Source organism: Ornithorhynchus anatinus, chromosome Y2 (genome assembly GCF_004115215.2).
Source record: "Ornithorhynchus anatinus isolate Pmale09 chromosome Y2, mOrnAna1.pri.v4, whole genome shotgun sequence".
Lineage (NCBI taxonomy): Eukaryota > Metazoa > Chordata > Mammalia > Monotremata > Ornithorhynchidae > Ornithorhynchus > Ornithorhynchus anatinus.
The window spans coordinates 2,702,349-2,718,411 of NC_053176.1; positions in this window are offsets into that span (position 1 = coordinate 2,702,349).

Below are 16,063 nucleotides of genomic sequence, written 5' to 3' on the forward strand. Positions count from 1 at the left end.
GGGAGCGGGAGAGGAGGAAATGACGGCTTAGACAGGGAAGGCCTCTTGGAGGAGATATGTGTCTTCAATAAGACTTTGAAAATGGTATTTAATGAGTGCTTATTGTGTTCAGGGCACTGTGCTAAGCGCTTTGGAGATTACAAAACCATAGACTCAGAAGGCAGACACGCGCCTCACCCTCAAGGTGCTTACAGTAGTTCTCTCACAGATCTCCATGGGAAGCAGCATAGTATAGTGGACAGGGCTCAGATCTGGGAGTCAGAAGGTCATGGATTCCACAAGTCTGCTGTGTGACCTTGGGCAGGTCACTTCACTTCTCTGTGCCTCAGCTGCCTCATCTGCAGGATGGAGATTAAGACTGTGAGCCCCACGTGGGACAGGGATTGGCTATGTAACCCGATTTGCTGGTAATAATAATAATGATGTTGGTATTTGTTAAGCGCTTACTATGTGCCGAGCACTGTTCTAAGCACTGGGGTAGACACAGGGGAATCAGGTTGTCCCACGTGGGGCTCACAGTCTTAATCCCCATTTTACAGATGAGGGAACTGAGGCACCGAGAAGTTAAGTGACTTGCCCAAAGTCACACAGCTGGCAAGTGGCAGAACCGGAGTTCGAACCCATGACCTCTGACTCCAAAGCCCGTGCTCTTTCCAGTGAGCCACGCTGTGGTATCCACCCCAGCGCTTAGTACAGGCCCTAGCACATCATGAGCGCTCTAACAAATACCAAAATTATTTTTGCTACCACTCCTAGTGGCTTGTACCATACAGAACACAGACACCACGGATTGCTCCAGCTCAGGCTCCTTTAATCCCACTTTCCCCACCCCGGGAGGGCTCAGCTCAAAACACGTCCACCAGCCTACGCACGGAGGTACCGCGAGTGGGGCAGTCCAGTACTGAGGGTGGGCCGTTTACGTGGGAGTGGTTTTCACACATCCTCTCATTTGCATCAGCCCGCCCCTGGCTGGCACTGACAGGGGCTCCCCTTGGCCCTCCCTAAGAGGCTTCCATGGAAGAGACCCTCATAGTCCCCGTGCTGTCCGTCGGGTTCCGCGGCTTCTCACTGGCAGTTGAGCACGACGTCCGAAGTTCCCCAATGGTCCCGTTCATCCCTCTTAGTTTCTCCTCCAGCGGTCCGTTGATTTCCGCCTCATGGCCCATCCTCCCTTTTAGAGCCATGTGGCCGAGGGGCAGGAGGAAGAGCAATCCCCAAACACCAGGACGAAGGGGAACCACGGGGAGCTAGGTCAGTCCCAAGTGTCACAGGGCGGGTGGCTGACGTGCATGGCTCCTACTCCATTCTGATCCTCCTTGACCTCTCTGCTGCCTTTGACACTGTCGACCATCCCCTCCTCCTCCATACCTTATCTCACCTTGGCTTCACGGACTCTGTCCTCTCCTGGTTCTCCTCTTACCTCTCTGGCCGATCATTCTCGGTCTCCTACGCTGGAGCCTCCTCCCCCTCCCATCCTGTAACTGTTGGAGTTCCTCAAGGGTCAGTTCTTGGCCCTCTTCTGTTCTCCATTTACACTCACTCCCTCGGTGAACTCATCCGCTCTCACGGCTTTGACTACCATCTCTACGCAGATGACACGCAGCTCTACATCTCCGCCCCTGTCCTCTCCCCCTCCCTTCAGGCTCGCATCTCCTCCTGCCTCTGGGACGTCTCCACCTGGATGTCGGCCCGCCACCTAAAACTCAACATGAGCAAGACTGAGCTCCTCATCTTCCCTCCCAAACCCGGTCCGCTCCCAGACTTCTCTATCACCGTGGATGGCACGACCATCCTTCCCGTCCCGCAGGCCCGCAATCTCGGTGTCATCCTTGACTCGTCCCTCTCGTTCACCCCACACATCCTATCCGTTACCAAGACCTGCCAGTTTCACCTCTACAATATTGCCAAGATCCGCCCTTTCCTCTCCACCCAAACGGCTACCTTACTATTACGGGCTCTCGTTATATCCCGGCTAGACTACTGTGTCAGCCTTCTCTCTGACCTCCCTTCCTCCTCTCTCGCCCCGCTCCGGTCTATTCTTCACTCCGCTGCCCGGCTCATCTTCCTGCAGAAACGATCTGGGCATGTCACCTTCTTAAACAACTCCAGTGGTTGCCTATCGACCTCCGCTCCAAACAAAAACTCCTCACTCTAGGCTTCAAGGCTCTCCATCACCTTGCCCCTTCCTACCTCTCCTCCTTTCTCTCTTTCTACCGCCCACCCCGCACGCTCCGCTCCTCCACCACCCACCTCCTCACCGTCCCTCGGTCTCGCCTATCCCGCCGTCGACCCCTGGGTCACGTCCTCCTGCGGTCCTGGAACGCCCTCCCTCCTCACCTCCGCCAAACTGATTCTCTTTCCCTCTTCAAAACCTTACTTAAAAATCACCTCCTCCAAGAGGCGTTCCCAGACTGAGCTCCTCTTCCCCCTCTACTCCCTCTGCCATCCCCCCTTTACCTCTCCGCAGCTAAAGCCTCATTTTCCCCTTTTCCCTCTGCTCCTCCACCTCTCCCTTGCCATCCCCACAGCACTGTACTTGTCCGCTCAACTGTATATATTTTCGTTACCCTATTTATTTTGTTAATGAATTGTACATCGCCTTGATTCTATTTAGTTGCCATTGTTTTTACGAGATGTTCTTCCCCTTGACGCTGTTTAGTGCCATTGTTCTTGTCTGTCCGTCTCCCCCGATTAGACTGTAAGCCCGTCAAACGGCAGGGACTGTCTCTATCTGTTGCCGACTTGTTCATCCCAAGCGCTTAGTACAGTGCTCTGCACATAGTAAGCGCTCAATAAATACTATTGAATGAATTGAATAAGTGTCCAGGAGCCGCTGCCGCACACACTGCGACACCTTTGGAAATGGGCGGGAGGGAGGAAGGAGGTGTGGTGGGCGCCTCAGACAAGAGGGGAAGGGGAAGGAAGGGGCGGAGTCACCAAGTCAGAGCTCTGTCAGAACCGCTGGGGCGTCAACGTGGTTTGAATCTCTAGCCCCACACCTTGGCAGAACTCAACCCAGACCGCGGTTTGCAGCTCGGGAGGGGGAGCAGCAGTGAGAAAAACCCACCGCGACAGCTGAGGCTCTTTGGGCGGGGCTCCGTGTTAGAAGGAGCCCGAGGATGGCCTGAAGCAGCAAAGGCTCTATTATGCAAGGGGTTCGGGTTAGAGACCAAGCCTGAGAAGGGCAAGGGTAACAATCATTACTACTACTAGTAGTAAAAGTATTAATTAATGAATTATTCCATTTAACACTTTCATAAATGAGGAGACTGAGGCACAAAGACACAAAGTGACTTGCCCAGTACCACAAGACTGGTCAGTAGCTGAGCCTGGCTAGAACCTAGGTCTCCTGATAAATCCCGGGCCTATGCTAACCTTTTCTTTTGGCTAAAGCTTTATAGGCTCCATTTTTCCAGAATGCACCCCTTTTCCATCAGTCCTCATGTGGAAGTTACTTCACATCCCTAAACCATCGTGCTTATGCTTTCTCTGTTCTTTCGGATGTTCTTGTTTAAATCATACTTAATGGCATTTATTAAGCATTTGTTATGTTTGTGCCAGGTAGTTTGCTAGGCGCCCGGGTAGATCCAAGCTGGTCAGGTTGGACATAGTCCATGTCCCACATGGGGCTCACAGGCGTAATCCCCATTTTACAGATGTGGTAACTGAGGCCCAGAAAAGTTAAGTAACTTGCTGAAGGTCACATAGCAGTCAAGTGGCAGACCCAGGATCAGAACCCAGGCTCTTCTGAGACCTAGGGCTGTGCTCTATCCAGTAGGCGACACTACTTCTCTAAGATGGCCTCCCTTAGGTGCAGGTGCTAGCATTTGTTGAGAAGATCTGAACCAGGCCTGAACCACAGTTCAGTCCACAGGGACTCCCGAGCCACAGTGACTCCAATACTTTTTTTTGTTTTTCTTCTTTTTCTAAAAGGGACTAGGTGGCACGCTGTCTATGTATACCTCGGGGCGCTGGGCATACACTGTTCACCTGCACCTCAGCCCCTGATTGGTCCTGGCACCTGATCTGGCAGAGACCTTGGGGCAAGCTGAAGGGAGTTCAGGGAAGAGCCTAGCACAGAGATAAAAGTTTTGTTAGGTTTTAGCCATATAAGGAGAAGTTCTGATATTGTTTCGTTGATTGGGTTGCTACTTGCACGTGCGAGTGTGGTCGGGTGTAATGCGGAATTACTGTCTAATAAAAGTAAGCTGGGCGGGATGGTCCGGGGCCGTTCGTCGTTTGTACCCCATCTGGGGTGAACGGGTGGGCAGCTCACTTTCCTCCCTTTTCTGCTGTTTGGCTTGCTGTCTTGAGTCCGTTCATTTCTTCACCAAGGTTACAATCTCCTCTCATTCACGTGGGAGAGTAAGCCTCTCCCAGCAAGAATCCCTAACAAATTGCATTTCCAATTGTGGACAAACCAGGGTTTTGTTGTCGTGCTTTATGTTTCGTTTCCCGTGCTCTTCCTGATGGTGCCCAGCATTTTGTTGGCCTTTTTGGCTGTTGCCACAATTTGACGAGTCCGCTGCAGGTTCAAGTAGCGCTTACAGTACTTACAATTAGATGGAATATCTTGAAGATGTAGCCAGATCTTCAGCCAGGCAGCACACCTTCAAATTGAAATAGTTCTTCGTGTTTAGAACTGTCTGTCCACAGGAGCCAAAGTGTTGGTTCAATTCTTTACTAATTTTTTTTTTTAACATAAAAGTCTTCTGATGTGAAATGAGGGCTAAGCCACATGCTCAGGTAAAGTGCCCAGCTAGGGCTCAGTTCAGTGCATTTCTCTCATGAGCCTCTCAGTGAAAAGTTTGACCATAGTATTCCTTTGATCCTTGATCATGAAGTCTCAGCCGTCATTCTTGGCGTGATACTCCATTAGTGGCATCAGTACCAGTCAGACCTTATTAGAGTACTGGGGTCTATTTTGACATTCACATTTTTAAAAGGATATTGAGAAACCTAAGAGCGTTGGGGAACCAGGGTGGGCCCAGTGGAAAGAACACGGGCCTCGGAGTCAGAAGGACCTGGGTGCTAATCCCAAGTCCCCTCGTGGGTCTCTTGTGTGATTTGGGGCAAGTCACTTAACTTCTGTCTGCCTCAGTTACCTCCTATGTAAAATAGAGTTTTAAGACTGTGAGACCATTGGGGCCATGGACTGTCCCCAATCTGATTAGCCTGTGTCTGCACCAGCGTGTAGTACAGCACTGGCACCCACTAATTGCTTAACATTTAACATTAACTTGGCTTAACATAGCTTAACCCACTGTCATTTTTAAAAAAAGAGAGAGAAAGAGAGAGCAGTAAGAATCATTAGAAGTTTTAATTAGAAGGTCTAGATGAGATTCCTTTGAATTTCTGGATTTCTTAGAATCTAGAAAAGTAGATTCTGTGAGGGAAGATCAAAGGTCTGGGGATTGTTTAAGAAAGAAAGCCAGGGGATCGTCAAGGATATGAAAGGACTTTTATGGGGCTTCAGGCTCTTGTTCTCCAATAGTAACCGAAGCCTGAAAAAGTGGAAATATTTTTAAAATAAAGCAGGACATCAGGACTTCTTGCCTATCAGGGAGTGACAAAACACCAAAGGGGTTTCCAAAAGAGGCAGTAGAGCTTTCATCCCTGGTGATTGCTGGAAAAAGAAAAAACGCTTGGTTTACTTCACAGATTGTTCAAATCTGCCCTTTCCCCTCCATCCAAACTGCCACTAGGTTAATCCAAGCACTTCTCCTACCCCATCTTGATTACTGATTCAGCCTCCTTGCTGACCTCCCTGCCTCCTGTCTCTTCTCATTCCAGTCCATATTTCACTCTGCTGCCCAGATCATTTTCAGTCCATGATTCCCCACTTCTCAAGAACCTCCAGTGGTTGCCCACCCACCACCGCATCAAACAGAAACTCCTTATTATCGGCTTTAAAGCACTCAATCACCTTGTCTCCTCATACCACACTTCGCTGCTCTCCTATTACAACTCGGCCCACACACTTAGCTCCTCTAATGCCAACCTACTCACTGTAACTCGATCTCATCTATCTTGCTGCTGCCCACTTGCCTGGAATGCCTTCCCTTTCCTTTCATTCCCCACAAATGATTACTCTCTCCCCCCTCAAACCGTTATTGAAGGCACATCTCCTTCAAGAGTCCTTCCCTGACCAAGCCCTCATTTCCTCTTTTCCCACTCTCTTCTGTGTCACCCTGACTTCCTCCCCTTTATTCGCCCCCTCCCCCCAGCCCCCCAGGACTTCTGTACAGATCCGTAATTCATTTATCGATGAATTTTAGAGAAGCAGCGTGGCTCAGTGGAAAGACCCCGGGTTTGGGAGTCATAGGTCATGAGTTCGAATCCCTGCTCTGCCACTTGTCAGCTGTGTGACTGTGGGCAAGTCACTTAACTTCTCTGTGCCTCATCTGTAAAATGGGGATGAAGACTGGGAGCCTCACGTGGGACAACCTGATTACCCTGTATCTACCCCGGCGCTTAGAACAGTGCACTGCACATAATAAGCGCTTAACAAATACCAACTTCAACTTCATCGATCCGTAATTCATTTATCCACATTAATGTCTGTCTCCCCCTCGAGGGGATAAGCTCGTTGTGGGCTGGGAATGTGTTCACGGACTCTGCTGCACTGTACTCTCCCAGGCGCTTAGTACTGTGGTCTGCACCCAGGAAGCTACTCAATAAATTTGATTCTCCCTGCCGCCAGTAATAATAATAATGATGGTATTTGTTAAGCGCTTACTGTGTACCAAGCACTGTTCTAAGCGCTGGGGTAGATACAAAGTTATCAGGTTGTCCCACGTGGGGCTCACTGTCTTAGTTTCCATGTTACAGGTGAGGTAACTGAGGCAAAGTTAAACAGCTGACAAGTGGCAGAGCAGGGATTTGAACCCATGACCTCTGACTCCCAAGCCCATGCTCTTTCCACTAAGCCACGCTGCTTCTTAATGCCCCAGTGCAAACAGCAGTCAATGAGGAAGCAGAGAAGCAGCTTGGCCTAGTGGATAGAACATGGGCCTGGGAGTCAGAAGGACCTAAATTCTAGTCCCAGCTCCACCACTCGTCTGCTGTGTGACCTTGGGAAAGTCACTTAACTCTTCTGTACTTTGGTTACCAAATCTGTAAAATGGGGATTAAGACTGTGAGCCTCTTGTGAGACATGACTGTATCCAACCTGACCGGCTTGTACCTACCCCAGTGCCTGGCACATAGTGAGTGTTATAACAAATGCCATTTAAATAAAGGGGGGGGGGGGATGGAGGGAGGGGCGGCAGCCCAGGGAGAAGGGCTCTTCTCCACTCAGGGGAGGAACTCACAGGGCACTGGCCCCAACCAAGTTCAGGGGAGAACTCCTCTTCTGAGATGCCAGAGCCCATCTGCCTGTTTTCTTCACTGTAAGAGTTTCTGTTTAGGATGGGGACACTGGTTCTTCTGGTCAGCCAGCTTAGTGCAAGTTACCAACTGAGATGAGAGGCTGCCCCTCCGCCCTCCCCCCACATCTCTTGAGGAAGAGGGAAGCGTAAGGAAAATCACTGAAGTGCAGTGAGTTTTCAAAACTCACCAGGCTGCAAAAACTGCATGAGAGCACAAGGTATTGAGACCCTCACTGAGACTCTCAACCAAACTCTGAAAACTAAACCAAAATGCATTGTGAAGTGAGGCAGCACTGTGGAATTTCCCATTAACCCCACGGCTCTAGTGTTGTAGTTACGCCACGGCTCCATAGGCTAGTAATCACAATAATAATTATGGTGCTTGTTAAGCACTGTTCTAAGTGCTGGGGTAGATACAAGTCGATCTACAGATCAGATCAGTCCCTGTCCCACATGGGGCTCACACTCTTATCCCGATTTTACAGATGAGGCAACTGAGGTCACACAGCAGACATGTGGTGGAGCCGGGGTTAGAACCCAGGTCCTTCTGACTCCCAGGCCCGTGCTCGGTCCGCTAAGCCATGCTGCTTCTCCTTGTCTCTTCTCATTGTCTATGGGGGGGTAATAATGGAAAAGGCCACCAAGAGAGTTGGTGGCACCAAGAAATCAGAGTGGATGGTGCAGTCCTTCATGGCTGTGAAAGAGTCTGGGAAGGGTGGGCATTAATAAGTAAAATCCTCAGGGATTATGGTGCCTTTACCCCCGGAGAACACAGAGGTCTGGACAGAAGAATCCTCAGGTCCCCTGAGCCACCTGCTCATCCCTCCAGAAGCAAGTTTCTGGCCTGTTTAAGTTGGGCAGTGCCACAGTTTCCTGCCTGAAATAGGGGGCTGGGAGGTTACCTGACCTCAACTTGAACGGGTTCAATACTGGGCCGACCTGGCATAGCCCAAGAGCTCCACCCCTGCAGAAACCTGAGGAGTCAGAAACCTATGTGAGCCTCTAGCTCTAGGCTGAATTATTATTGCTCTCTAGTGGTCAGTCCCCTGAATGAAAAGAGGGCCCACTTCAGGTTGTTCTAGGTTGCAGGAGTTGTTTTTGAAGTAACTCATGTTAAGAAGAAAATCAGTGAGAGTCTATCAGCCAATCTATCGGTGTCATTTACTGAGCACTTACCATGTGCAGAGCACTGAGCTCAACACCTGGGAGGGTACAGTACAACAGAAATTAGTGGTCATGTTCCCTGGCCCATATGAGTATAGTAAGCATGGCTCAGTGGAAAGAGCCCGGGCTTGGGAGTCAGAGGTCATGGGTTCAAATCCCGACTCTGCCACTTGTCAGCTGTGTGACTGTGGGCAAGTCACTTCACTTCTCTGTGCCTCAATTAACTCATCTGTAAAATGGGGATTAACTGTGAGCCTCACATGGGACAACCTGATTACCCTGTATTTATCCCAGCGCTTAGAACATTCATTCATTCATTCAATAGTATTTACTGAGCGCTTACTATGTGCAGAGCACTGTACTAAGCGCTTGGAATGAACAAGTCGGCAACAGATAGAGACAGTCCCTGCCGTCTGACGGGCTTACAGTCTAATCGGGGGAGATGGACAGACAAGAACAATGGCAGTAAATAGAGTCAAGGGGAAGAACATCTCGTAAAAACAATGGCAACTAAATAGAATCGAGGCGATGTACATTTCATTAACAAAATAAATAGGGTAATGAAAATATATACAGTTGAGCGGACGAGTACAGTGCTGAGGGGATGGGAAGGGAGAGTGGGAGGAGCAGAAGGAAATGGGGGGAAAAGAGGGTTAAGCTGTGGAGAGGTGAAGGGGGGTGGTAGAAGGAGTAGAGGGAGAAGAGGAGCTCTGTCTGGGAAGGCCTCTTGGAGGAGGTGAGTTTTAAGTAGGGTTTTGAAGAGGGGAAGAGAATCAGTTTGGCGGAGGTGAGGAGGGAGGGCGTTCCAGGACCACGGGAGGACGTGGCCCGGGGTCGACGGCAGGATAGGCGAGACCGAGGGACGGAGAGGAGGTGGGCGGCAGAGGAGCGGAGCGTGCGGGGTGGGCGGTAGAAAGAGAGAAGGGAGGAGAGGTAGGAAGGGGCAAAGGTGATGTAGAGCCTCGAAGCCTAGAGTGAGGAGTTTTTGTTTGGAGCGGAGGTTGATAGGCAACCACTGGAGTTGTTTAAGAAGAGGAGTGACATACCCAGATCGTTTCTGCAGGAAGATGAGCCGGGCAGCGGAGTGAAGAATAGACTGGAGCGGGGCGAGAGAGGAGGAAGGGAGATCAGACAGAAGGCTGACACAGTAGTCTAGCCGGGATATAACGAGAGCCAGTAGCAGTAAGGTAGCCATTTGGGTGGAGAGGAAAGGGCGGATCTTGGTGATATTGTAAAGGTGAAACCGGCAGGTCTTGGTAACGGATAGGATGTGTGGGGTGAACAAGAGAGACGAGTCAAGGATGACACCAGTGCTCTGCACATAGTAAGCGCTTAACAAATACCAACATTATTATATGAGCTTACAGTCTAGAGGGAGAGGCAGGCATTAATGGAAATAAATGAGTTTTTTATGACATATAATTTAGAGACATGGACATAAGTGCTGTGGGGTTGGTGGATGGACATAAGTGCTGTGGGGTTGGTGGTGGGGTGAATATCAAAGGTCAGTGATTCAAGTGCATATATGGCGCAGAAGGGAGACCGAGCTGGGGGAAGGAAGGGGCAATCAGGAAAGGCCTCTTGGGGGAGATGTGACCTCAATCATGCTTTGAAGGAGGAGAAAGTGGTAGTGGTGGCCAGGTGCATATGGAGTGGGAGGGAGTTCCAGGCTAGGGGGTGGATGTGGGAAAAGGGTCAGTGGCAAGGTAGTCAAGACCGGGGTACAGTGGGTAAGCTAGTGTTAGAGGAGCAGAGTGTGCGGCCTGGGCTGTTGTAGGAGATCAGTGAGGTGTCGTAGGACGGAGCGAGCTGATTGTGTGCTTTAAACCCGTTGGTAAGGAATTTCTGTTTGACCCGGAGATGGATGGACAGCCACTGGACGTCCTTGAGGAGTGGGAAGAAGTGAAAAGTGATCCGTGCAGGAGAGTGAAGTATGGACTGGAGTAGGGAGAGGCAGGAGGTCAGGAGGTCAGCGAGGAGGCAGGTGGGATAGGATTATGTGCTTGGATCAGCTTGGAAGCAGTTTGGAAGAAGAGGAAAGGGTGGATTTTAGCAATGTTGTGAAGGAAGAACCAATAGGATTTGGTAATTGGGATTTTGGGAATTAATGAATCAGCAGGAAGGTGGATTCAAAAGATCATCAAGACTGGCATTTTTCTATGCAAATTACCATTTTGTGCCACAAGTTAGGTGCCTTACACCCTTGCCACTCACTGATATTTTACTTTATTAAGTATTGTAAAGGGACCAGAATAGAAAATAAATTAAGTTCTGGGGGGCAGGGGCCAGAGAGGTCTAGTAGAGGAGCATGGATCTCTGAGTCAGGAGGTCCAGATAATTTAAATAACGTACTGAAGATCATTCAACCTTGAGTGAAGAAGCTAGAACTTGAACCTGGGCCTCCTGACTCACAGATCCACGGTTTCCTCACCTGTAAAAATGAGATAGGATAAATTGTGAGGTCCACGTGGGCCACGAACTGTGTCTTACCTGATAAATCATTTCAACCAGTGGCCTAATCCCAAAATGATGAGTGAGTAGGATTGTCAACCTGTGCAGGTGTTGCCGAGCAAAGGGTAATAGCATCCTGAATGAGAGGGCCTATTCGGTCTCCCTGGCTGTCTTTCCGGTAGAGACAAAATGGAAGAGGGAAGAGAGTGAAGAGTACTTGGCTGGGGCCTGCCTAGCCAGAGGAGCGGATGTGGTGGGAGCAATTTTGGCTCTCATGTGCCTGGGGAAAGGCCCAGGATGACATCAGGATGTGGCTAGGATAGGCTTCTGCCACTTCAATTGTCTTCCTGGCACCCCTTGCCCTACTGCATGATGCTTCTGTGATTGTGCACTTTTGGGACAAACCCTGCTGTGGCCTGGATGCGGAAGGAAAGCTAAACTGCTTCTCCCTGCCCCTTCCTGGCTCCACAAGGTGATTTCCAATGGCAGTTGTGCTTAAGATGCTCTCCTGCTCAAGTGTCTCAAGTGCTTAAAATCCTCTCCTGCCCAGGTTGTATAATGGGGCTCCTGAGCCGGCCCTTAGAGGAGGGATGATGGAAAGTGTTCTTTTCCCTGTTTTAACAGTGAGGAGATCAAGGCCCAAAGGGCTGGAGTGCATTGTTCTGCATCACTATCACCGGTCGATAAGAACTGGGTTTTGGAATCCCCTTTCGCCTGCCCGTGTGAGCTGGGAACTAGACAGAACGAGCTGGGACGTGTTTAAAAAAAAGAAATAAGAATCTTGATCTCTTTATTGCACCCCACTCCCCCAGGCACAATCCCACATGGGAAAGGGGCTGTGTCCAACCTGATCAACTTGTATCCACTCCAGCACTTAGTACGGTGTCTGGCACATAGTAAGTGCTTAACAAATACCACAATTTTTTTATTATTATTATTATTATCTTGCATGAATATCATGGGTGAGAAGCAGACTCACACAGGACTGCTTACAGCAATATCTTGGGTGAGAAGCAAACTCATCCAGAGCTACCTTAGAGCCTTGTCTGGAGGCAGCCGACAGCACAGCCTCCTTAGGGTGACTTGGATCCTCATCCACTGGTAGCAGGCAGCACGGGCATTCAGGTGAAGGTAGGGTCCACTGAGGCACAAGAAAACAACGGCCAACCAGGTGCCCCGTCTTTCTAGTGGTGCCATTGCAGAGTGGATATCCTACACTCTGGGGAGAGGTGAGTGTTTAGGCCAGCTAACAGTGACCTTGTCCCACTACAAAGGACTGTGCCCGGGTGTTGATTCTTATGGGATCTGATGGGGCTGTTCACCTTTCTGTGCACAGAACCCTGTACTGAACACCTCAAAATGTCTTAGATTTAAAACACAAAAATAATCCAAAAAAAACCCACGGTAGCTCACCTGGAGGGGTCTGATGGGAAGGAAGCAGTATTGCTACTACAAGGCCTCAGTTTCCCTTGCAGCACAATAGGTAGAATTTACTCCAACAGCGGGTCCAGGGTGGAAGCAAATCTTCTTTCCTGGCTCCACATAGTCTCTGCCTCTCTCAGCCTTGCCTCTCTGGGCCCTGACGCACTGATGATCCATGAGATCGTTCAAGTCCCAGAGTGGATGGCCACCTTTTTGTCCGGCCTTCGCCTTCTTGGGCTTCTTGGGCTTCTCCTGCCCTGCCTCATCTTCTCCTCTTTTTGCTGGGTGTCACTCCTCATCTCCTCTGGCTGTTCCCAGCAGTCAGCCTGCAGTCATCAAGACGCAGATAAGCTCCCAGGGAGGGAGAAGGGCACTGGGACCAGGGAGCAGATGGTGGATCACTGCAGATGGTCCACAGGCTTCCATATAAACAGCTGTCAGGCTGGGTGCAACCTGGTGCCAATCTCAGTGGAGATCCAGGGGCCAGACTGTTTTACTCCGCACCCTGAATTCACAGAGACTCCCTTTCTTTCCCCTGTGCAATCCATGCCCCAGGCACAGGGCCCAGTGGTGGAACGCACCTTTTGAAGATTTTCACCTTGCACCCTCAGTTTTTTGCCTCTGTGGCCTCCATCTATCGCTCATACCTGCCATAGCAGCCATAGCCATTTATGCCATAGCAGCGTGGCTTAGTGGGTAGACCATGGGCCTAGGAGTCAGAAGGACCTGAATTCCAATTCTGGTGCTGCCACTTGTCTTGCTGTGTGACCCTGGGCAAGTCACTTAACTTCTCCATGCCTCAGTTACCTCATCTGTAAGATGGTGATTAAGAGTGTAAGCCTAATGTGGGACAGGGACTGTGGCCAATCTGATTAACTTGTATCTATCCCAGCGTTTAGAACAGTGCTTGGCACTTTTATTGATTTCTTCACTCATTCAGTGATATTTACTGAGCACCTAACAGGTATCTAAATTATTATTATTATTTGGACAGACAGCACTACCCGGTTTACTGCACAGAAAATCTTGAATTAAATATACACATGCAGAGGAATCTGATCAGTGAGGTCTCTTGCCTCCTGGAAGACCCCCTGTGTTTCAAGCATCAGTAAAGAGGAACACATAGCAAAGCATCTCCCCTCTTTGGCCAGTGCCCCCCCCCCCCCCCGGCATTTGATCACCCAAGCCCAGGATCTCTCCAAAGGGCACCCTCGGTTGTACCCCACAGCCTACATCTGCACAGATCCTGGGGGCTTCCAGCCAGGGAGCCTCCGGCTGGCCCAGGAGGGACTAATGCAGGTGACCCCAGTGCATGGGGTGGCACAAGACATCCCCCCAGGATCCCAGGAAGGAGGCATCACCTCACCATTTCTGGCTACCCCACTGGGAATGAGTTTAGGTGGGCGGGGTGTTTCAGGGCTGGTCTAAAGTGCCTATGGCCCGGAACGCTCCCACCCTGGGAGTATCCAAATCCTGGAGCTCCATTGGGCAGCCCCACCCTGGGAAATCCATCAGGCCAGGTGCCCTCTACCCTGCTGCCCTGGGCTCTGGGTCCACAGAGGGGACTTGGCAACGATAAGGCAGCTCTGGATCCACAGAGGGGACTTGGCAAGAATAAGGCATGTGTAGGTGATGGGGAAGGGAGGGAGAGGGGCAAGGTTATGGGGTCTAGTTTCCTGTTCACCCAGGAAGGCTGGGAGAGCTCAGGCCGCGCTAATTTTATCTGGTGGCCTGTACCATTCCAGGACATGACTTTGAGCCTGAGGTCAGTCAGTCCTGGGGTCACCTGGAGGCCTGTGACTGCACTTAGGGTGGTAAGAGCCTCTCTACCCACCGGGATGTCACTGCTGGAGTTGAGTTTCTGCTTTGGCTCCTTGCAGGGCTTGGCATTTGCTGAGCAGCAGCAGAAGCCCTGGTTGGAAGGCCTCTCCTGGTGCAGGAGCACCAACAGTATCAGCAGCAGTATCAGCCTCAGCAGCAGCAGCAGCAACAGCAGCAGTAGCGGTGGCAGCAGCAGCAGCAGCAGCAGCAGCAGCAGCAGCAGCAGCAGTAACATCTCCTGAGGAAGAGCCAAGCCCAGCCAGGATGAGGGCAGGGGATGGGGTGGGAGGGCAGGGCCCAGCCTCTTAGCTGCTGTGTAGCCAAGGGTGGCCCAGGGGTACCCAGGATGAACAAGACTCCTGGGTCTGTGGCTTGAGGGTGGGCCTGGGGGTGACATACAGGACTGGCCTCTCATCCCCAGGTTTGCCAAGAACTGGGCCTGGTGGGGCTTGTTCTGTGTCCCCAGAACAACACAAACCCAGGTGTGCAGCCAGCTCCCCTGGGTAGGTGGAGGATGGGATAGGGAAGCACCAAGCTGTCTACTCCCTATGTTTGCTTTCTAACTGGGAGTCTTGCTTAGGGGAACGTAATGGGGGGAAAACGGGGAGAGCATCAGGAATTGTGGGCGCATGGGATGGGGTGCCAACCTCCTCTCCCTCTTCAGCCCTGGCCTCTCTGCCCTGCTGTGGTGCCAAGGACAAGGGTCATGGCTTCCCTTGGGCTGGGGAATGTGATTGGGTCTAGGAGAGCAAAGAGGGCTCAACGGCATTCCAGCCTCAATAGTCTGGGACAAGGGAGGGTTGGGGGGCAAATTTCCTTTAAAATGAAGTCCAAAACAAAGCTCCCCTTCCCTTCCTAAGCCCCATCTTCACCTGGCATTTCCATAACAGTAGACAACAACACTGTCCTACCTGTCCCATAAGTCCCTAACCTTGGCATGATCTTTGACTCATCTTTCTGACTGAGCACACTTATTTGACCTATCACCAAATCCTGTCAGTTTGACTCCACTACATGTCCAGAATGCACCCTTTCCTCTCCTCCAAACTGCTCTCACACTGATCCAAGCATTCATCTTGGCTTACCTTGATGACCGCATCAGCTTCCTCACTTCCTCCCTGCCTCCTATCTCTCCCCACCCCAGCCTTCCACTCAGCTGCCTGGATCAGGATCATTTTCCTGAGAAAAAATAACAACAACAAACCACATACTTTGCCTTTTCCTTCTCTCTCTCCTTCTTTTTTTTTTTAATTTAGTGGTATTTGTTAAGCACTTACTATGGGTCCGGGTGCCAGGGACGGTACTAAAAACTAAGGTAATCAGGACACAGTCCATGTTCATTCTTTCATTCAATCATATTTATCCAGTGCTTACTGAGTGCAGGGCACTGTACTAAGCACTTGGGAGAATACAGTACAACAATAAACAAACATATTTTCCCTGCCCAGATTAAGCTTGCAGTCTAGAGGCCTTGTCCCACCAAGGGCTTACAGTCACAATCTCCGTTTTACAAGTGAGGTAGTTCAGGCAAAGAGAAGTTAAGTGACTTGACCAAGGTCACAGAGCAGGCAAATGGCAGAGCCTGGTTCAGAACCCAGGTTCTTCTGACTCCCTGTATTCACGGGGCCACGCTGCTTCTGCTTCTTTCTCCTCAGGCACCTCCAGTCATTGTCCAACCACCTCCTCCTCAAATGGAAATTCTTGCTATCACCCTTGGAGGCGCTCAGTCAGCTGTCTCCCTCCTACATTAGCTCGCTGATCTCCTACTACAACCCCCTTTGCTGCTCTTAGGACACTCTACTCACTGTACTTCAATCTGGCCTTCCTCACCACTG